The sequence below is a fragment of the Ursus arctos genome, unplaced genomic scaffold (assembly GCF_023065955.2).
Source record: "Ursus arctos isolate Adak ecotype North America unplaced genomic scaffold, UrsArc2.0 scaffold_11, whole genome shotgun sequence".
NCBI lineage: Eukaryota > Metazoa > Chordata > Mammalia > Carnivora > Ursidae > Ursus > Ursus arctos.
The window spans coordinates 33,564,912-33,588,310 of NW_026622775.1; the positions used below are offsets into that span (position 1 = coordinate 33,564,912).

Here is a 23,399-nt window from a genome sequence, read left to right on the forward strand (position 1 = left end):
GTAAGTTCCTCCTTGTGTGAACAGACTGGAATATGAACATAGTGGAGTGGCTTGGATGGAAACATGGGTCATAGGCCTGGGGCCTCACACCCTGTGTCCGTGGCTAGCTGGGAGCAGCTCCAAGGATCTCCACAAGAGTTAGCTGGGAAATCCTCAGTCTAAAACTGAGTTTTCAAATCGCAGAATGAGATCCCTTGTGAAGGAGTTGGCTGACTTTCTGTAAAGGGTCAAAGAACAAGTCTATTAGACTTGGTTGGTTTCTGTTATAGCTCTGCTGTTATGGTGCAAAACCAGCCTTAGTCAATACGGAAGCCAAAGCATAAGTCAATAAGAGTGGCTTTGTTCCAATAATTATTTATGGACACTAACATTTCAATTTTATGTAATATTCACATGTCACGAAATATTACTATTCTTTTGATTCTTTTAAAAACACTTAAAAAGTAAGAACCATTGTTAACTTGAGGGTTGTACAAATGCAGGTGGGAGGCTAGATTTGGCTCACAAGCTGTAGTGTGCTGGTGCCTATGAGAGTGTATTTAGAAGCTCTGGCTATGGAACTCAATCATCACTATTTTTTAGGGAGAGCCCCTTAGATGATTCCAACATGGAATCAAGATAGTGAATTCCCACAGTAACTGGCCTTGAAATCAACTCACTGTGTCGTTACTGGCATTAAAATATTAAATTGTATAAAATCGAAGAGAGTGCGTCACATAGTAAGGACAGTTATTAGTTTGTGGAATTTTGTATCATATATGTTTATGTGTTTGTGTAGAGTGAGTTGCAGCGTACATTCACTACGTCTCGATCACATTTGAATGCGTCTGGAGGCGGATATACCTTACTATACTCTATCTGAATACCTGGCCTCCAGAGGGGCTGAGGGAATCCATAGCCCATGACACAACTGAGATCCATTCAAGGCACCTGGGAGCTGTTGGCTAGTTGGCTCCACCCTAGAACAATCCTATCCAGTTTTCATAGGGTCCATCAAAGCAGTTGGAGTTTCTATGTGTACTGTGCCATTAAAATGACTAGGGGGTTCTGAGAGAGAATTCTTTAAAAACATAAAGTTAGCCAACAGGATAATTACAAATAGGTTATCTACCTTCAAAACACATAAGAGGTGAAAGGCCAACAGACCATAGCATATATGTCAAAACACCAGAAATAAATCATTAAAAAAGAAATCATGGAATAAAGATAACAAAAGATACTGTATGTCAGTTGTGAATCCATAAATGTATATAAATGAAATTTCCACATTAAAATACAAAGACCCTTAGATTGAGTCAAAGCAGACAGGAAAAAAGGACCCCAATGAATGTATGCTAGATCACAAGGAACACAAATAAAACAAAAAAAGGCAAAATGTGTGAAAAGAAGTGCAAAGGTATATTAGGCAAATAAAGATAAATAAAAACAGGAATCAAAAATTTAAGATTAGACAAAGTAGAATCAATGGCAAAGACATTTAAAAAGACATGAAGGATTAATTTACACTGTTAAAGGACATATTGTACAATGATTCTTCAGGATATATGGACCATCATATCCCCAAAACACAGCACCAAGGAATACCAAGCAAAAGAAGAAATTGACCGAATTATAATAGTAGTGGCACACTTTTAACAGTTTTCTACAAATGTGATAGATCGATGCAAAAAAATAAACACTGACAGGACCTGAGAAGCATCTGGCGTGCACTCACAAGTGATCGATGTTTACTTTTTTGGAGTAATAAATCAATGAGTATAAACTTTATCACGATTTGTGAAATCCATACACTCATTTGGAAGTGACATTGCCGAATTGCCTGACAAGATGCTCTTGAGATCTCTACCTGACAAAGTAGTTCAGGGAGGGCACCAACAGGCATATCTGTGCAGTGTTTCTCCTAACGGGATGCAATTTCACTTCCACAGTTCATCTTGCCAGTTGCCTTCAACACATGTACTATACTCCAGTTTTATTCTCTGGGATTATTTCATTTCATTTGATTTTTAAAAATAACCATGACTGAGAAATAAGTGGTAATCATCAAAGGGAGATCCCGAGATAAAAAGCTCATCTAGCCCAGATTAAAAAGAACAAAAGGCTGACATCATAGTCACACAATTCAGGCTCATGAAATGCACCAGAAGGAGAAGACAGATCGTCAGCCTTCATTACCGTCTCCACTTCAGCGAAAGCACAAGCAGAGCACTGAGTGACAATGTTGCAAGGGTAAGGAAGGGTCAAGCCTGGAACATCGCTGTGTAAGAGACTCTTTAGGCAATTTAATGTATTGAATAAGTGCACAGATTCTAGAGCCAGCCTGCATGCATTCAAACTAAATTCCCCAACTACTAGCTGAGACCGTGGGTAGCTTGGCTAATCTCTCTGTGTCTTTGTTTCATCTTTTGTGAAATGGGGATAATAATTGTCTCTATCTCATAAATTATTGATTGAGGTAAATGAGTTAAAATATGTCTAAATGTTGCACAAATAGAAAAGCTGGTCTTAAATAGGGAATGGCTTAGGAACCACAAATAACCAAACTAATCTTGAAAAGGAACAGAGGTGGAGGACTTACACTTCAAAATTTCAAAACTCACTCCAAGGAGACAGTAATCAAAACAGTGTGCTGCTGCTCAAAGAATCAATGGAATAGAATTGAGGTAACCCCGTATATTTATCAATTGGTTTTCAACAAGGGTGCCAAGACCATTAAATGATGAAAGAATAGACTCTTCCACAAATTGCGCTGGTTCAATTAGTATCCTAATGCAAAAGAATGAAGTGGGATTCTTATCTCATACCATCTAAATAAATAAAATAAAAAAATGGACCAAGGACATAAATATAAGAGTTAAAACTATAAAACCCTTAGATGTAAACATGGGAGTAAATCTTTATGGCCTGGATTGCAGTCAGTGGTTTTCTTTTTTAAGATATGATGCCCAAAGTACACGCAACAAAATTTTTAAAAAATAGATAAATTGGACTTCATCAAAATCAAAACCTTTTGTGTATCAAAGGATGCTCTCAAGAGAGTAAAAAGATGATCCACAGGGTGGGAAAAAATATTTGCAAATCATCTGTCTACTAAGGGTCTAGTATCCACATTATGTAAAGAACTGTTATAATGTAACAAAAACACAAACAACCCAATTTAAAGATGGGCAACGATCTCGAGTAGACATTTCTCCAAGAAGATATACAAATGGCCATCAAGCACGTGAAAAGATGCTTAATACCATCAATCACTAAGGAAATGCAGATCTAAACCATAATGAGATATGACTTCACACCTACTAGAAAATAACAAGTGTGGCTGCAGATGTGGAGAGACTGGAGCTCTCAGACTCCTGAGGGACTGTAGAATAGTGCAGCTTCTATGGAAAAAGTATGGCATCTCCTCAATAAGTTATATAAATACCATGTGACCCCAAATTTCTGCTTCTAGGTAAACTCAAAAGAGAATTGAAAACAGGTGTTTAAAAAAAATTGTAAAAAATCTTTATAATAACACTATTTACAAAAGCCAAGCAAGAAGAAATGACCCAACATCCATCAACAGATGAATGAATAAATAAAATGTGGCATATCTATGCAATGGAATATTATTCATTCATAAAAAAGAACAAAGTACTAATGCTTGCTACAACATGGATGAAACTTGAAAACATTATGCTAAGTGAACGAAGCCAGACGTAAAAGGTCATGTATTGCATAATTACATTCATATGAAATATTCAGAATAGAAAAACTGACAGAGACAGAAAGCAAATTAATGGTTGCCAAGGTTGTTGGGAGGCGAAACAAGAGTTTGATGTATCTGTTGTTTCCTTTTAGGGTTATGAAAATGTTCTGAAACTAGATAGTAGCTATGGGTGTACAACATTGTGAATATACTAAATACCACCGAGTTGCATATATCAAAATTGTTAAAATTGTGAAATTTGTTACATGTATGTCTCTGCAATAAAAAAAATATTAAATATATGTACCTGTCTTAGAGTAGAGCTTGGCATTAAGTAAATGCTATATGAATACTGGTATTATTTTTTGGAATCTAACTGTATACAGATCCCAACTTATACAATACCAATCTAGAGATGGATGTACTCAAGTTGATTAAATAACTATTTATAGAACTTTGTACACTGAAAATAAAGATGACATCTTCTTTTTTTGAGTGCTTACATATAATAATTTGCATTACAAAGAAACTCAACCAAAATCCCAAAGTAGAAATTATATAGGACATAGTGTCGGACTACAACACAAGAAAATGAGAAATTTATATGTGGAAGAAAGTGAAGGAAAAAATAAAATTTAAGGAAGTAACCACCTGGAACAAAGTGAAGTATTAATGCAGGAATTATTGACTATTTTGAAATTGACAACAAGAACACCTCTTATCGAAGTTTAGTATTAATGGCCAAAAGTAAACTTTCAAAACTCATCATCTCAACTGACCATTGTTAAACAACAAAAAATAATAAATAAAATGAGCAAAAGAATAGCAAAATAAAGCTTACAGAAATTACAGAAGAAGTAAATAAGGATAACAGCAAAAATGACTAAGTGTAAAATACCGAAATTGATTACTATGTCAAAATAATTTTTGATGAATTAAGAAAATAAACCATTACAAGTTTTAATCAAGACAAGTTGAGAACATAGAACACAAATATGTAATTATTAGGACTGAGAAAGGATGCATAAAATTCACAGATAACATTTTTAATTGGAAAACCTCAATTAAAATAAAAAGTACCCATCAAATTCAACACCCGAAGAACAAATAATCCAGTCAAGAAATGGGCAGAAGACATGAACAGACATTTCTCCAAAGAAGACATCCAAACGGCCAACAGATACCTGAAAAAGTGTTCAACGTCACTTGGCATCAGGGAAATAAAAATCAAAACCACAATGAGTTACCACCTCACACCGGTCAGAATGGCTAAAATTAACCACTCAGGAAAAGACAGATGTTAGCGAGGATGCGGAGCAAAGGGGAACCCTCTTACACTGTTAGTAGGAATGCAAGCTGGTGCAGCCACTCTGGAAAACAGTGAGGAGGTTCCTCAACAGTTTGAAAATTGAGCTACCCTATGACCCAGTAATTGCACTACTGGGTATTTACAAAGATACAAATGTAGTGATCCGAAGGGGCACCGGCACCCCAATGTTTATAGCAGCAATGTCCACAATAGCCAAAGTATGGAAAGAGCTCAGATATCCTTTGACAGATGAATGGACAAAGAAGATGTGGTGTATATATACACACACACACACACACACACACACACACACACACATGCACACAATGGAATACTATTCAGGCATCAGAAAAATGAAATCTTGCCATCTGCAAAGACGTGGATGGAACTACAGGGTGTTATGCTAAGCAAAATAAGCCAGTCAGAGAAAGACAATTATCATATGATCTCGCTAATATGTGGAATTTAAGAAACAGTACAAAGGATCATAGCGGAAGAGAGAAAAAAAATAAAACAAGATGAAATCAGAGAGGGAGACAAACCATAAGGGACTCTTCACCTCAAGAAACAAACAGGGTTGCTGGAGGGGAGAAGGGTGGCGGGATGGGGTAACTGGGTGATGGACATTGCACTGGGTATTATATAAAATTGATGAATCACAGACCTCTGTCTCTGAAACTAATAGTACATTATATGTTCATTGAATTTAAATAAAAATTAAAAAATAAAATAAAATAATAGTGTCTTTGAAAAATATTTATGATTAAACATCTAATGAAAAAAAGCCTGAGAAATCAATAGCCATAAAAAAAAGAAAACTCTCAAAAATTTCCCTCAAAAAATACAGTCAATGAGGAAATAACAGGACAAATCAAATAAGACAATTCTTTTGGAGACTTCAAAACAACCGATGCCATGAAAAAAAAAATTGGGTAATTATTCTAAATTAAAATAGATGCGGGAATCAAATAACAATGAATGAATGTAGGTTAAAATTTGATTTTAAAGCAGCTATAAAAGACATTCATGGACAATTGGGGAAACGTGAATAGAAAGATTATATTGTGGTATTACTATTAATATTCTAAAATATGAAATAATGTGATTATTTAGGATAATGTCCTTTTTCTTAGGAGATGAATATGAAAATGATTATGGTGAAGTGTCATAATGTCTGCAACAAGTTCAAATGATACAACAAAAGTTTATATATATTTATACACTTATAGACAGATAAAGCAAATATGGCCAATTAGTCACAAGTATCGAAACCAGAAAGATAATTCATGAATATTTCTGCTAGTCTTCTTTGATTTTTTCCCCATGTGTTTGGAATCTTTCAAAATACAAATTTAGAGAAAAGAAATGGGATAGTAAAATGTACCATATTCATGTATACATGAAGAAAGTATTTTTTTGCTTATTTTTGTAAAAAAAAATCCTTCTACTATAATTGGAAGAGATGACTCTTCTTCAAAATATCTTGCATGCTTGAAACTGGCATAGTGATTAATAAATTATTTTTTAATAAAAGGCACAAAAATTCATTTACCTTTTTGATAGCAACTGCATGTGTGCACACAAATGAATTATAGAAAAAATTATGTATAACAAATATAGGTAGAATGATCCTAAACAAATATTAAATGCAGCACAATAGTAAAAGAAAACTTTCCAAGAGCCAAGGAACTGATAGCAGGATGGGAAGCGTAGGGTACTATGATAATATCCATTGATATAATTCATCGCTTCAACATATTGAAGAATAAAAACACAGTGAAAACACAGAAACTACTAAGATGAACAGGCATTCTTAAAGGAAAGCAAAGAAACGTTCAAAAAATATTCCTGTTGGGGCGCCTGGGTGGCACAGCGGTTAAGCGTCTGCCTTCGGCTCAGGGCGTGATCCTGGCGTTATGGGATCGAGCCCCACATCAGGCTCCTCCGCTATGAGCCTGCTTCTTCCTCTCCCACTCCCCCTGCTTGTGTTCCCTCTCTCACTGGCTGTCTCTATCTCTGTCGAATAAATAAATAAAATCTTTAAAAAAAAAAAATATTCCTGTTATACTTGGTATAATAGGTATTTTCTCTCTCATGGTAACCGTCAGGAAATTTATTATTATACTGTTAAGCTATGGGCGTCAACTTTCAAAGTCTCAACGCAGAAAATGTATTAGATAGAATTTTAGATCTTTTCTTGATTAAATCTCTTCATTTAAGGTTAGGGAGAAATTTTATAACATGATAAGGATAATTTACTGAAAGTAACAGCCATCATAATTAATGGTGTGACATTCATATTATAGACAGTCTCAAGACTAGTATGACTCCTATCATGACCATTACAGAACATGAACATATATAACATTTAGAAGTTCTCACAAGTGCAGTACAATAGCAAAGGAGCAGCTATAAATATTTATTTCAAGTGAAGAAACAAAATTTCATTTTTATAGGGAATACAATCATCTAATTTTGAAAATTGAAGAGAATCAACTATCTTAACCAAAAAAAAAAAAAGGTTAGTGAAGTCACTTACAAAATGAACATATACGAAATAATAAATTCTTCTTAGGCTATCAATAAACAATTTGAAAGCATAATGAAGCTTTTTTTTAAGATTTTACTTTTCATTTGTTTGAGGGAGACAGTGTGAGAAAGAGCCTGGGGGGGAGGGGGAAGGGCAGAGGGACAAACAGACTCCTGGCTGAGCAGGGAGCCTGATGCAGGGCTCTCTCTGTCCTTGGAGCCTGGGATCACGACCTGAGTCAGATGCTTAAGGGACTGAGCTGCCCAGGTGCCCCTGAAGCATGTTTTAATTAAGACAATAACAGAACATATAAAATACCTCTTCAGAAAGGAAACCCATAAATTTATCTAAAGTTTCTTTTTTTTTTTTCGAGATTTTATTTATTTATTTGAGAGAGAGAGAGAGAGCACAGAGGGAGACGGAGAGGGGGTAGCAGACTCCTCACAGAGCAGAGAGCCCGACCCCGGGCTGTATCCCAGGACTCTGGGATCATGACCTGAGCCAAGGGCAGACGCTAAACCAACTGAGACACCCAGGTGCCCCGCTTGTCTAAAGTTTCTTTCAGAATTTTTTTCAACTCTTCAGAGGATGTAAGATAGGACTCAGTAGAAATATGTGATATAGTCCCAATTTCGAGATTTACTATTACACGTTTTTTTTATTTGCTATGAGCTAATTTATTCATTTAATTCCATCATTCATTTTATTCTAACCAAATACCAGGGGAATACTTTTTCATGTTGCATAAGGAATACGTTTCCCAAATGATTCTGAAACTCATCTGGAGGAATAAACAAAAACTTCTGGCTTCCAGTTAAGGGAAATTAGCGTGTTGCAGACCAAGCCTCCTGTCCATGATAAGCAGAAGAGCTGGACAAATGGAAAACATCTAGGGAGGGCGTCAGAGCCTACCAGGGCTGCAGGCTCTGGAGGGGGAGGGGAGGTGCAGAGAGGTGAGCTTGACCTTGGCCACCAGCTCTCCTCTGAAGACACTTGTTTATTTGCAAGTGAGGACTGAAAGAAGGATGTACAATGTTTTATGATTTGGGGCTTGCGATGTTTTTAGAGTCGTTTACTTTTCTGAGACAGGCATGGGCCAGAACACTCCCTGAGTCCCGTGATGTGATACAATCTCTTAGTGAATAAAGCATCCTAAGGTGCTAGATGCTGCCACTTTTCTGATACTCTTAGTTGCTGGAATGTGGCAGCTGGCAGCTGGGGGCTGGGCACCCTGACACATGTGTATGAGTTGTGTATCATAACAGAAACAAGCCCTATAGAAAATGGAACATGGGAAAATCATTAATGATGGTTAATCTCATCGGTTCACCAAAACTCTCACTTTTTTTTCTGCCAGATCCCCGAAATCACTTTCACCAGATGTTGTAATCAAGTATATCTGAGTAGTAATAACCACAATGAAATGCATCTACCAGGCTCTTGGTTTTCTTGTTAATATTTTTCAGCATTGCTTCATGAGAGAGCCCTCTTAGAAAGCAGAGATTTGTTCAGTTTGCTTTAAATTTTTTTTTAACTTTTCCTAATTACATTTTATTAATTCTCTTTGCAGAAAATTTAAAAAGTATCGAAAAACAGAACAAAACAAAAAAGTCACCTACAATCCCAACACTCAGAGAAGACCCTGGGATGTTTCTTCTCAGGACTTTTGCTTTAATTTCCATCTAGGCCATGTATCACATGACCACACATATAGGGACTTACTAAATATGCAGAAATGATTATAATGGCTAGAAATCTATTACCATCTGCTTTTGTCAGTAACTTACGTGGTGACTTATGAGCTGTTGTAGCTGGGTCCTCTTGAGTAGAAGCATAACCTAAAAGACAAGTTGGGGCAATCACTTAAAATGTGCCTCCTAAAATGGTTCATGGGTGTATTCAATAATCCTCTAGAACCAAAGTAAAAAAAAATTAATCGGAAGAATGTTAAATCTGGCTTCCCAATTTAAAATTAGTGTGTGTCAGGGTTTTTTAGAAAATTTATTGATTGATTATTAAATAAGCCAAAACCAAGAGTTGGACCCTTAACCACCAGAGCACCCCAAGCGTGTGCCAATTTTGACATACCATCTCTTCTTTCCCCTCTCTTAGGATCCTTTCCCAGGTGTTCATAGTGGGGTGTCCATTTCTTTCTAAAAACCCAATTTCACACCAGGTAATGAGATTCCCAGGTTTGGGAACCACAGAACAGGTTATCTGAGGCCCAGCTTTGAGAAGTCACTGTAGTTTAGAGATGGAAGGAGGTTGGGGTGCTATCTATTCTGTGTTTTGTTCTATAGGCACAGGAAACTGAGACTGGATTGGTTCTCCACAGGTAAACTAGTCTGCAGCCACATTCTGGTCAGTTGTCATTTCTGCAACTACTATTGATGGAGTGCTTCCTTTGTGCCTGCGATGTGTGGGCTGCTTAAGTAAAGACACAGGTTTGACTTCGAAGAAATCAAAGTGGTCCCTGAAACCCAGCTCAGAACGCGTTCCTAGAACTTCTCCATGGGCAGAAAGACTCTCTGGGATCACCGAGGAAGAAGGCGATGCCTTGTTTCTTCACTCAGTCATTCTAAGCATGTGTTTTCAAACTGATGTCCCTGTAGACCTGTGTAGTAAGATGCTCAGGGTATCAGGGTGTATCTACACAGAGCTCTCATTTTGTCTAAACAAACGAAAAGGAACATCCCTTCCTTTCTTCTCCTCCCTCCCTCTTTTCCCCTCTTCCTCCCTCCCTTTACTTGCTTCCCGTTGATTCAGCCAATACCCAACCACATGTCAAGAGCTGTGCTCGATTCTGGAGATACACTAATGAATAAAACAGCCATAATAACTGTGCCTTGGGATCTTCCAATTCAATCAGTATACTATGGCCTAGAACACAAATTAATGCCCTTGCTTGCTTAGCAGTATGAGGACGGCTCAGAATCTCTCCCTGAAATACATAGTTCACAAAAAATGTCAGCTTCAAGGATTAATAGTTCTGCTCACTCACGTAAGCTTTTCTATTTTCTAGCACTTAGTTAAATTTTAAAGAACTTGCTGGTGATTCTAAAATAGAAACACATGGGGCAATCTGAAGAATTTCATCCATCACTTCAAATTAACTATACCCGCCCCTGGTTGAGAAACGTCACCTAGGAGAAACAAAAGAAGTATCTCTTTGTACATTCTCACATGCTTAAGCTACTTTCAAAATTCACGGTAAGGAACCCCAAAATCCCACAATACGCACCCCTAACAGCCAGCAGAAGTGTTTTGATGCTTACACTTGGCAGCAATAGCCCTCAAGTCTGTGTGGCTCTCCCACATTCCTTGGGCCCTAAGCAGCTACCGGACATCTGCGGACATCTGCAGGTACACAAGCTGCGAAATGTCTGTGAATAAGAGGATTTTAAGCGACTGTTTACAATGGAATCTTCAGTTGGGTTGAGTAGGTAGAAGGCATCCAGACAGATCTGTGACCATTAAAGAGCAGGTGTGGTTTACCTACACCTCTTAGGGACAGGGTGATGAGAAATGTCTCTCTCCGTTTTTTTTTTTTTTTCATGCTCTGAGCCCCTGGATTTCTGTACTTAAATCGTTCAATAAATGCAATTGCATCATTCGCAAATTAAAGCTCAATTTAAATCCGGTCCTCTTTAATTCAGAATGTACTTTTATATTTTATGTTACAGGGGCTCTTGGAATATCTAATCCAACTTGCTTACTTTACAGATAAGAAAGGTGATATCATAAAAATTAACTGATAAGCTCAGTTTAACACAGCTGGTAAAGAACAGAGCCACGACCTAATTCTGCTGACTTCCAGTAATATTTCCATTTCCAGACCTGTGCCTGGTTGAAATCTTGTCAGCAAGATTTCTTGGATGTTTTAGCATATTAGCTGGTGAACATTGGGGTGCACTGAACACACAAAAAAAGACAAATTCCTTGCAATTCTGAGATCCTAGGAGCTAGGGGTTTTAAACTAGTCATATATTCTTCATTTTTATTTTTTCACACCAATTTATTGCACTCATTACATTATATCTCTTAGCCGTCAGGATCCTCGTGCTATAGCCACAAAGAGAAACTGTTTTCTGTTCTAGTAATTCGATATAAGGGTCATTTAAAAAATCCGTTCACTTCTTTTAGGAAGAACACGTCCAGACCGAACCTGAACAATTCCGCTTCTCAGAGAGAAACATGTATAGCTTGAGGTATTATGGAAGGTGTGTCAGCATCCAGCTACCAACACTGCACATGTCCTCAGTTGCTCTGAAATACGTACTCTGAAGTCCTTACCCCATGTCTGCTTACAATGACTCACTGTCTAAACCTCGAAGGATGGGAAGAATTTTAGGTAGAAACGTGGAAGGGGGTCAGAAACCAGGGATGTACTGTATGGTGACTAACATAATATAATAAAAAGTCATTAAAAAAAAAAAAGAAATGTGGAAGGGGGGAATTAAGGTCAAGAAATAACGTGAGCTAAAATGCGAAGACAGGATAATTGCAACCTGCGTTCGTCTGAAGACCAGGAGGCAGCCAACAGGCCAAGGCCGGCCAACTTCTCAGACTGACAAGAGTTTAAAGTTCAAGTGGCAAATTAGTGCAAAATAAAATACAAGCGTAGCTGCAGCAAGGCCTCAAACTCCTTGTTTAAAATTTTGTTCCAGGCTCCAGACACTGAAATGGCATTTGCTGTGGTATTTCCTAAAAAGTACATTACAGGGACTGAAATGGAATCACGTAATTTTAGGTTCGGGAAGGGTGTAATGAATGAATTCATATATATCATCGAGACTATTAAAGATTCCTAATTTTCATGATTGTAGCGTCTCACACTTACATATCATCTGAATCGTTCCAGAACATTCACCTCTTTTGTCCCTTATCCTCACTGCTCTGACCTCACAGTTTCTCACTAAAACTCTACCAGCCTGAGACGTCCGTGTGTTGAAGGAGGGAGCTTGAGAAGGCCCCTGTCACTGTTCCCAGTGCACCAAAAGGGTGGGGCAACTTGTGGGCCCAGGACACGTCAGGGATACAATGGGGAGTAGAGGTCCAGTCTCCTCACATCCCCCTCTATGCTCTACCCACCAAATCACATGGCTTTCCCAAACACTTGACATTTCTAATATGAAATGTCCTAAGAAAGGGTAACAACAAAGTGCAATGTTGGAGAAATACCCTGTACAGTCTTGCTGAATGCCCAACCTTCCAGATGCTGAACTCCTGTCACGATGTGATAACGCCGGCTCTGGCAGCTGCTGGCTTGGGTTTGGTTCCCTCCTGACTTGCAGCTGATAGAAGTCTTATCTCACAAGAGCAAACTCTTACAAGGACACACCCTGGATATGAAATGCCTTAAGTAGCTTCCAAGTCAGAAAACTAAATTTTCTAAGTGCTATAGTTTTGTTTGTTTTTGGCATTGGGAGGACCGTGAAAATTGACTGATAAATTCATCTGTGGAAGTTTTACACAGCTCATTTGTGGTGAAACAGGGACAAAAACTTACATCTCCTGACTTCTGGCTCAATGTCTTTTCTGCCAGACCCTCTTATTTTATACAGAATGAATGTATAAATGGGAATGTTGCCTGTCCCAAAAAAATGTTTGGAGAACAGTCTTGCTGTGAAGCAATATTTTAAATGAAATATTCAGTTTTGCTCTTGAAACCACAGGATTGAGAAACTCAACCTGGGCTGAGTTTGTAATAATACAGTCACTTGTCCATCCTGTCTTTTGTCATTTGTTTTTCTTTTTTGGAAGGGATTTAGGAAGTTAAAATAGCCAATTATGATTTAGAATAAAGTATAAAGAATAAAGTAGTCGTTGTGATGACATTAGAGCCTAGTGATTTGAATAACCCTCAATATTCTTTTTGAACTTTCTGGTCAAGATCTCTTAAAGGAAGGAGCAGCCCCTTGACTGGTGCATTTCGTGGGCAAGGTGTCCAATGCAATGACCCAGTTCCTGCTCGTCGACGGAGTGACATGCTCTGGCAGCTCTCAGCACCCTGCTGGTCACACTTCTGCCCTCCTTCACGTGAAGGAATAACAACTCGTCATTGAGTCTTCACTCTGGACTAGGATGACAACAGCTTCCTTCAAGGAACCTAACACGATAGCCTTCTGGACTGCCCAGCTGCTGTCCGTACTCATCATCCAAAATCATTGTCAAGGCAGCAGGGATAGAAAGAAAAATCAGCCTATACTCTCAGCCATTGTACTTTCTTCAGGCCAGACAGAAAGAAAGCAAGGGATATTTATCTCCACTATCCCAGCGAGAAAGGAGGTCAGACTTTCAGTCCTGCCTTTGCCACTAACTGGTCGAGGATCTGAGTATGTCACTGAACTTATCTGGGCCTCAGTTTCTTGCTTCTAGTATGAGAGTAATGGAACAGATTATCCTCCAAGGAACTTCACTAGTCCCAAATCACGGACATTTATATGACTGAGATAATAATACTCATATTTAACACATCTCATCTTCATTACATTCCAGGTATCTTATCTTGCCATCTTCAAAACAATTACCCGAGAGCGTATTATTTTTTATTAATCCTTACTTGTAGAGAAAAACAAAGATCAGAAATAGTGCCTAACTTGCCTAAGATGTTCAGCTGATAAATGGTAGAACTGGGTATTGAATTCAGATCTATTTGACCACAGAATCATCTGGGAAGGTCTACCGTGATCCATGCAGAATAAAAAGGATGAGAGCAGCAAATAAGTTGCTTCCAGCGAGCAAATTCTCAGCAAATAATGCAGCAACTCCCAAGCAAGCCTTCACTTATGGCAAATGAGGGCTAACTTCAGAAGAAGTACAACAGTACTAAATCACCTTGTGCAGAACCTAAGATGGGAGGGGCGTACCTCTACCGTGGAAGTGTAGGGTGTATAGAATAGATGGAGCCACATCATGGAAAGACAGACGTTTCTGCTTAGTAACAACCTGTTAGCTGAAATTTCACTTTTTTGAGCCAAGCATCTTCTAATCCAGTTGCTACTGCCTACTCCAAATCCCCAGACCCAGAGCAGTTCCCATACTGCAGGTGCACCAGCTTCAGTTAAGGCATCGGCACTTTGGTAGCGGAACTCCCTGCACGCATTAGGTTTGAGCTTAGAGAAGTTACGGTGGATGAGAAAAGTTCTCATTAGAAGTGACAATTTTATCCCAAAGTTCTCACACCACCGATACGTTCTGCCACCGGTTGAACAACCACAAACAGCAACAACAGAAAGTAGATCAGCATGCTAGAATCATCTGGGGGTCACAGGCATGAGATTCCAGGGTGTTGCCAGCAGTGACAGCCATTGCTCCAGACTATATTCACATGTAGAAACCTCATTTTCCAGGGTTTTGTGACCTATTCTTATGTTTTCTAAGGTTCTTATATCACTGTTATCTAGAGAGTGAATAAATTCCGAAATCAATTGGAATTACCCTGAGTTGCTTGAGAAATAACAACATTCACCATTTGTCATATTAAATGATACCATTTCTTGTGGTTTTGTCTTAGAAAAGCCCCTCTCCCCCACATTTGATTTAACTTTATGCGTTTTCCAAAGGTAAGTTCCTCCTTGTGTGAACAGACTGGAATATGAACATAGTGGAGTGGCTTGGATGGAAACGTGGGTCGTAGGCCTGGGGCCTCACACCCTGTGTCCGTGGCCAGCTGGGAGCAGCTCCAAGGATCTCCACAAGAGCTTAGCTGGGAAATCCTCAGTCTAAAACTGAGTTTTCAAATCGCAGAATGAGATCCCTTGTGAAGGAGTTGGCAGGCTTTCCGTAAAGGGTCAAAGAACAAGTCTATTAGACTTGGTTGGTTTCTGTTATAGCTCTGCTGTTGCGGTGCAAAACCAGCCTTAGTCAATACGGAAGCCAAAGCATAAGTCAATAAGGGTGGCTTTGTTCCAATAATTATTTATGGACACTAACATTTTAATTTTATGTAATAGTCACATGTCATGAAATATTACTATTCTTTTTATTTTTTTTCTTCATAATAATATTTTTATTATATTATGTTATTCACCATACAGTACATCCCTGGTTTTTGATATAAAGTTCGATGATTCATTACTTGCGTATAACACCCAGTGCACCATGCAATATGTGTCCTCCTTACTACTCATCACCAGCCTATCCCATTCCCCCACCTCCTTCCCCTCTGAAGCCCTCAGTTTGTTTTTCAGAGTCCATAGTCTCTCATGCTTCATTGCCCGAAGAACCATTGTTACCTTGAGGGTTGTACAAACCCAGATGGGAGGCTGGATTTGGCTCACAGGCTGTAGTGTGCTGGAGCCTATGAGAGTGTATTTAGAAGCTCTGGCTATGGAACTCAATCATCACTATTTTTTAGGGAGAGCCCCTTAGATGATTCCAACATGGAATCAAGATACTGAATTCCTACAGTAATTGGCCTTGAAATCAACTCACTGTGTCGTTCAGGCATTAAAATATTAAATTGTATAAAATCGAAGAGAGTGCGTCACATAGTAAGGACAGTTATTAGTTTGTGGAATTTTGTATCATATATGTTTATGTGTTTGTGTAGAGTGAGTTGCAGCGTACATTCACTACGTCTCGATCACATTTGAATGCGTCTGGAGGCGGATATACCTTACTATACTCTATCTGAATACCTGGCCTCCAGAGGTGCTGAGGGAATCCATAGCCCATGACACAACTGCGATCCATTCAAGGCACCTAGGAGCTGTTGGCTAGTTGGCTCCACCCTAGAACAATCCTATCCAGTTTTCATAGGGTCCATCAAAGCAGTTGGAGTTTCTATGTGTACTGTGCCATTAAAATGACTAGGGGGTTCTGAGAGAGAATTCTTTAAAAACATAAAGTTAGCCAACAGGATAATTACAAATAGGTTATCTACCTTCAAAACACATAAGAGGTGAAAGGCCAACAGACCATAGCATATATGTCAGAACACCAGAAATAAATCATTAAAAAAGAAAGTATGGAATAAAGATAACAAAAGATACTGTATGTCAGTTGTGAATCCATAAATGTATATAAATGAAATTTCCACATTAAAATACAAAGACCCTTAGATTGAGTCAAAACAGACAGGAAAAAAGGACCCCAATGAATGTATGCTAGATCACAAGGAACACAAATAAAACAAAAAAAGGCAAAATGTGTGAAAAGAAGTACAAAGGTATATTAGGCAAATAAAGATAAATAAAAACAGGAATCAAAAATTTAAGATTAGACAAAGTAGAATCAATGGCAAAGACATTTAAAAAGACATGAAGGGTTAATTTACACTGGTAAAGGACATATTGTACAATGATTCTTGCGGATATATGGACCATCATATCCCCAAAACACACCACCAAGGAATACCAAGCAAAAGAAGAAATTGACCAAATTATAATAGTAGTGGCACACTTTTAACAGTTTTCTGCAAATGTGATAGATCGATGCAAAAAAATAAACACTGACAGGACCTGAGAAGCATCTGGCGTGCACTCACAAGTGATCGATGTTTACTTTTTTGGAGTAATAAATCAATAAGAATAAACTTTATCATGATTCCTACATTCCATACACTCATTTGGAAGTGACATTGCCGAACTGCCTGACAAGATGCTCTTGAGATCTCTACCTGACAGAGTAGTTCAGGGAGGGCACCAACAGGCATATCTGTGCAGTGTTTCTCCTAACGGGATGCAATTTCACTGCCACAATTCATCTTGCCAGTTGCCTTCAACCCATGTACTATACTCCGGTTTTAATCTCTGGGATTATTTCATTTCATTTGATTTTTAAATATAACCATGACTGAGAAATAAGTGGTAATCATCAAAGGGAGATCCCGAGATAAAAAGCTCATCTAGCCCAGATTAAAAAGAACAAAAGGCTGACATCATAGTCACACAATTCAGGCTCATGAAATGCACCAGAAGGAGAAGACAGATCGTCAGCCTTCATTACTGTCTCCACTTTAGCGAAAGCACAAGCAGAGCACTGAGTGACAATGTTGCAAGGGTAAGGAAAGGCCAAGCCTGGAACATCGCTGTGTAAAAGACTCTTTAGGCAATTTAATGTATTGAATAAGTGCACAGATTCTAGAGCCAGCCTGCATGCATTCAAACTAAATTCCCCAACTACTAGCTGAGACCATGGGTAGTTTAGCTAATCTCTCTGTGTCTTTGTTTCATCTTTTGTGAAATGGGGATAATAATTGTCTCTATCTCACAAATTACTGATTGAGGTAATTGAATTAAAGTGTGTCTAAATGTTGCACAAATAGAAAAGCTGGTCTTAAATAGGGAATGGCTTAGGAACCACAAATACCAAACTAATCTTGAAAAGGAACAGAGGTGGAGGACTTACACTTCAAAATTTCAAAACTCACTCCAAGGAGACAGTAATCAAAACAGTGTGCTGCTGCTCAAAGAATCAATGGAATAGAATTGAGAGTCTAGAAGTAACCCCATACATTTATCAGTTGATTTTCAACAAGGGTGCCAAGACCATTAAATGATGAAAGAATAGACTCTTCCACAAATTGTGCTGGTTCAATTAGTATCCTAATGCAAAAGAATGAAGTTGGATTCTTACCTCATACCATCTAAATAAATAAAATAAAAAAATGGACCAAGGACATAAATATAAGAGTTTAAATTATAAAACCCTTAGATGGAAACATGGGAGTAAACTTTTATGGCCTTGGATTGCAGTCAGTGGTTTTCTTTTTTAAGATATGATGCCCAAAGTACAAAATTTTTAATAAATGCATGCAAAAAAATTCTTAAAAAATAGATAAATTGGACTTCATCAAAATCAAAAACTTTTGTGTATCAAAGGATGCTCTCAAGAGAGTAAAAAGATGATCCACAGGGTGGGAAAAAATATTTGCAAATCATCTGTCTACTAAGGGTCTAGTATCCACATTATGTAAAGAACTGTTATAATGTAACAAAAACACAAACAACCCAATGTGAAGATGGGCAACGATCTCGAGTAGACATTTCTCCAAGAAGATATACAAATGGCCATTAAGCACGTGAAAAGATGCTTAATACCATCAATCACTAAGGAAATGCAGATCTAAACCACAATGAGATACGACTTCACACCTACTAGAAAGTAACAAGTGTGGCTGCAGATGTGGAGAGACTGGAGCTCTCAGACTCCTGAGGGACCATAGAATAGTGCAGCTTCTGTGGAAATAGTATGGCATTTCCTTAATAGTTATATATAAAATACCATATGATCCCCAGGGGAAAAAAAAACTTGTACAAAAATCTTTGTAACAACACTATTTACAAAAGCCAAGCAAGTAGAAATGACCCAACATCCATGAACTGATGAATAATAAATAAAATGTGTTATATCCATGCAATGGAATATTACTCATTCATAAAAAAGAACAAAGTACTAACACTGCTACAACATGGATGAAACTTGAAAACATTATGCTACGTGAATGAAGCCATACATAAAAGGGCATGTATTGTATAATTCCATTCGTATGAAAAATTCAAAACAGGTAAACTGACAGAGACAGAAAGCAAATTAATGGTTGCCAAGGTTGGTGGGAGAGAGAATGAGAGTTTAATGTATCTGGTATTTCCTTTTAGGGTTATGAAAATATTCTGAAACTAGATAGTAGCTATGGGTGTACAACATTGTGAATATACTAAATACCACCGAGTTGCATATATCAAAATCGTTAAAATTGTGAAATTTGTTACATGTATGTCTCCGCAATAAAAAAAATTATTAAATATATGTACCTGTCTTAGAGTAGAGCTTGGCATTAAGTAAATGCTATATGAATACTGGTATTATTCTTTGGAATCTAACTGTATACCGATCCCAACTTATACAATACCAATCTAGAGATGGATGTACTCAAGTTGGTTAAATAACTATTTATAGAACTTTGTACACTGAAAATAAAGATGACATCTTCTTTTTTGAGTGCTTACATATAATAATTTGGGTTACAAAGGAACTCAACCAAAATCCCAAAGGAGAAATTATATAGCGCAGAGTGTCAGACTACAACACAAGAAAATGAGAAATTTATATGTGGAAGAAAGTGAAGGAAAAAATAAAATTTAAGGAAGTAACCAACTGGAACAAAGTAAAGTATCAATGCAGGAATTATTGACTATTTTGAAATTGACAACAAGAACACCTCTTATCGAAGTTTAGTATTAATGGCCAAAAGTAAACTTTCAAAACTCATCATCTCAACTGACCATTGTTAAACGACAAAAAATAATAAATAAAATGAGCAAAAGAATAGCAAAATAAAGCTTACAGAAATTACAGAAGAAGTAAATAAGGATAAGAGCAAAAATGACTAAGTGTAAAATACCGAAATTGATTACTATGTCAAAATAATTTTTGATGAATTAAGAAAATAAACCATTACAGGTTTTAATCAAGACAAGTTGAGAACATAGAACACAAATATGTAATTATTAGGACTGAGAAAGGATGCATAAAATTCACAGATAACATTTTTAATTGGAAAACCTTAATTAAAATAAAAAGTACCCATCAAATTCAACACCCGAAGAACAAATAATCCAGTTAAGAAATGGGCAGAAGACATGAACAGACATTTCTCCAAAGAAGACATCCAAATGGCCAACAGATACCTGAAAAAGTGTTCAACGTCACTTGGCATCTGGGAAATACAAATCAAAACCACAATGAGATACCACCTCACGCCGGTCAGAATGGCTAAAATTAACCACTCAGGAAAAGACAGATGTTAGCGAGGATGCGGAGCAAAGGGGAACCCTCTTACACTGTTAGTAGGAATGCAAGCTGGTGCAGCCACTCTGGAAAACAGTGCGGAGGTTCCTCAACAGTTTGAAAATTGAGCTACCCTATGACCCAGCAATTGCACTACTGGGTATTTACAAAGATACAAATGTAGTGATCTGAAGGGGCACCTGCACCCCAATGTTTATAGCAGCAATGTCCACAATAGCCAAAGTATGGAAAGAGCTCAGATATCCTTTGACAGATGAATGGACAAAGAAGATGTGATATATATATATATATATATATATATATATATATATATATATATACACACACACACACATACACACACACACATGCACACAATGGAATACTATTCAGGCATCAGAAAAATGAAATCTTGCCATCTGCAAAGACGTGGATGGAACTACAGGGTGTTATGCTAAGCAAAATAAGCCAGTCAGAGAAAGACAATTATCACATGAGCTCGCTGATATGTGGAATTTAAGAAACAATACAAAGGATCATAGCAGAAGAGAGAAAAAAAATAAAACAAGACGAAATCAGAGAGGGAGACAAACCGTAAGGGACTCTTAACCACAGGAAACAAACTGAGGTTGCTGGAGGGGAGAAGGGTGGCGGGATGTGGTAACTGGGTGATGGACATTGCACTGGGTGTTATATAAGATGGATGAACCACGGAACTCTGTCTCTGAAACCAATAATACATTATATGTTCATTGAATTTAAATAAAAATAAAAAATAAAGTAAAATAAATAAGTGTCTTGGAAAAAAATATATATCTAATGAAAAAAACCCTGAGAAATAAATAGCCATTAAAAAAAAAAAGAACACTGTCAAAAATTTCTCTCAGAAAATACACTCAATGAGGAAATAACAAGGCAAATCAAACAAGACAGCTCTTTTGGAGCCTTCAAAACAATCGATGCCACAAAAAAAAAATTGGGTAATTATTCTAAATTAAAATAGATGCAGCAACCAAATACAATGAATGAATGTAGGTTAAAGTTTGATTTTAAATAAAAACAGCTATAAAAGACATTCATGGACAATTGAGGAAATGTGAATAGAAAGATTATATTATGGTATTACTACTAATATTCTAAAATATGAAATAATGTGATTATTTAGGATAATGTCCTTTTTCTTAGGAGATGAATATGAAAATGATTATGGTGAAGTGTCATAATGTCTGCAACAAGTTCAAATGATACAACAAAAGTTTATATATATTTATACACTTATAGACAGATAAAGCAAATATGGCCAATTAGTCACAATTATCGAAACCAGAAAGATAATTCATGAATATTTCTGCTAGTCTTCTTTGATTTTTTCCCCATGTGTTTGGAATCTTTCAAAATACAAATTTAGAGAAAAGAAATGGGATAGTAAAATGTACCATATTCATGTATACATGAAGAAAGTATTTTTTTGCTTATTTTTGTAAAAAAAATCCTTCTACTATAATTGGAAGAGATGACTCTTCTTCAAAATATCTTGCATGCTTGAAGTTGGCATAGTGATTATTAAATTATTTTTGAATAAAAGGCACAAAAATTCATTTACCTTTTTGATAGCAACTGCATGTGTGCACACAAATGAATTGCAGAAGAAAATTATGTATAACAAATATAGGTAGAATGATCCTAAACAAATATTAAATGCAGCACAATAGTAAAAGAAAACTTTCCAAGAGCCAAGGAACTGATAGCAGGATGGGAAGCGTAGGGTACTATGATAATATCCATTGATATAATTCATCGCTTCAACATATTGAAGAATAAAAACACAGTGAAAACACAGAAACTACTAAGATGAACAGGCATTCTTAAAGGAAAGCAAAGAAACGTTCAAAAAATATTCCTGTTATACTTGGTATAATAGGTATTTTCTCTCTCATGGTAACTGTCAGGAAATTTATTATTATACTGTTAAGCTATGGGCGTCAACTTTCAAAGTCTCAACTATGATGCAGAAAATGTATTTGATAGAATTTTAGATCTTTTCTTGATTAAATCTCTTCACTTAAGGTTAAGGAGAAATTTTATAACATGATAAGGATAATTTACTGAAAGCAACAGACCTCACGATAAATGGTGTGACATTCATATTACAGACAGTCTCAAGACTAGGATGACTCCTGTCATGACCATTACAGAACATGAACATATATAACATTCAGAAGTTCTCACAAGTGCAGTACAATAGCAAAGGAGCAGCTATAAATATTTATTTCAAGTGAAGAAACAAAATTTCATTTTCATAGGGAACACAGTCACCTAGTTTTGAAAATTGAAAAGAATCAACTATCTTAACCAGAAAAAGGTTAGTGATGTCACTTACAGAATGAACATATACAAAATAGTAAATTCGTCTTAGGCTATCAATAAACAATTTGAAAGTATAATGAAACGTTGTTTTTTAAGATTTTACTTTTCATTTGTTTGAGAGAGACAGTGTGAGAAAGAGCCTGGGGGGGAGGGGGAAGGGCAGAGGGACAAACAGACTCCTGGCTGAGCAGGGAGCCTGATGCAGGGCTCTCTCTGTCCTTGGAGCCTGGGATCACGACCTGAGGGCAAGGCAGATGCTTAACCGACTGAGCCGCCCAGGTGGCCCAAAGCATGTTTTAATTAAGACAATAACAGAACATATAAAATACCTCTTCAGAAAGGAAACCCATAAATTTATCTAAAGTTTCTTTTTTTTTTTCGAGATTTTATTTATTTATTTGAGAGAGAGAGAGAGAGCACAGAGGGAGACGGAGAGGGGGTAGCAGACTCCTCACAGAGCAGAGAGCCCAACCCCGGGCTGTATCCCAGGACTCTGGGATCATGACCTGAGCCAAGGGCAGACGCTAAACCAACTGAGACACCCAGGTGCCCCGCTTGTCTAAAGTTTCTTTCAGAATTTTTTTCAACTCTTCAGAGGATGTAAGATAGGACTCAGTAGAAATATGTGATATAGTCCCAATTTCGAGATTTACTATTACAAGTTTTTTTTATTTGCTATGAGCTAATTTATTCATTTAATTCCATCATTCATTTTATTCTAACCAAATACCAGGGGAATACTTTCATGTTGCATAAGGAATACGTTTCCC

The 23,399-nt window shown here is 37.2% G+C and overlaps 1 protein-coding gene across 1 annotated transcript in view; it reads right to left on the bottom strand.

Annotated features, from left to right (window-relative positions):
• LOC130543309 (glycophorin-A-like) overlaps window positions 1-23,399 on the bottom strand; it is a 47,731-nt gene that overhangs the window by 19,146 nt on the left and 5,186 nt on the right. The window lies entirely within an intron of this gene.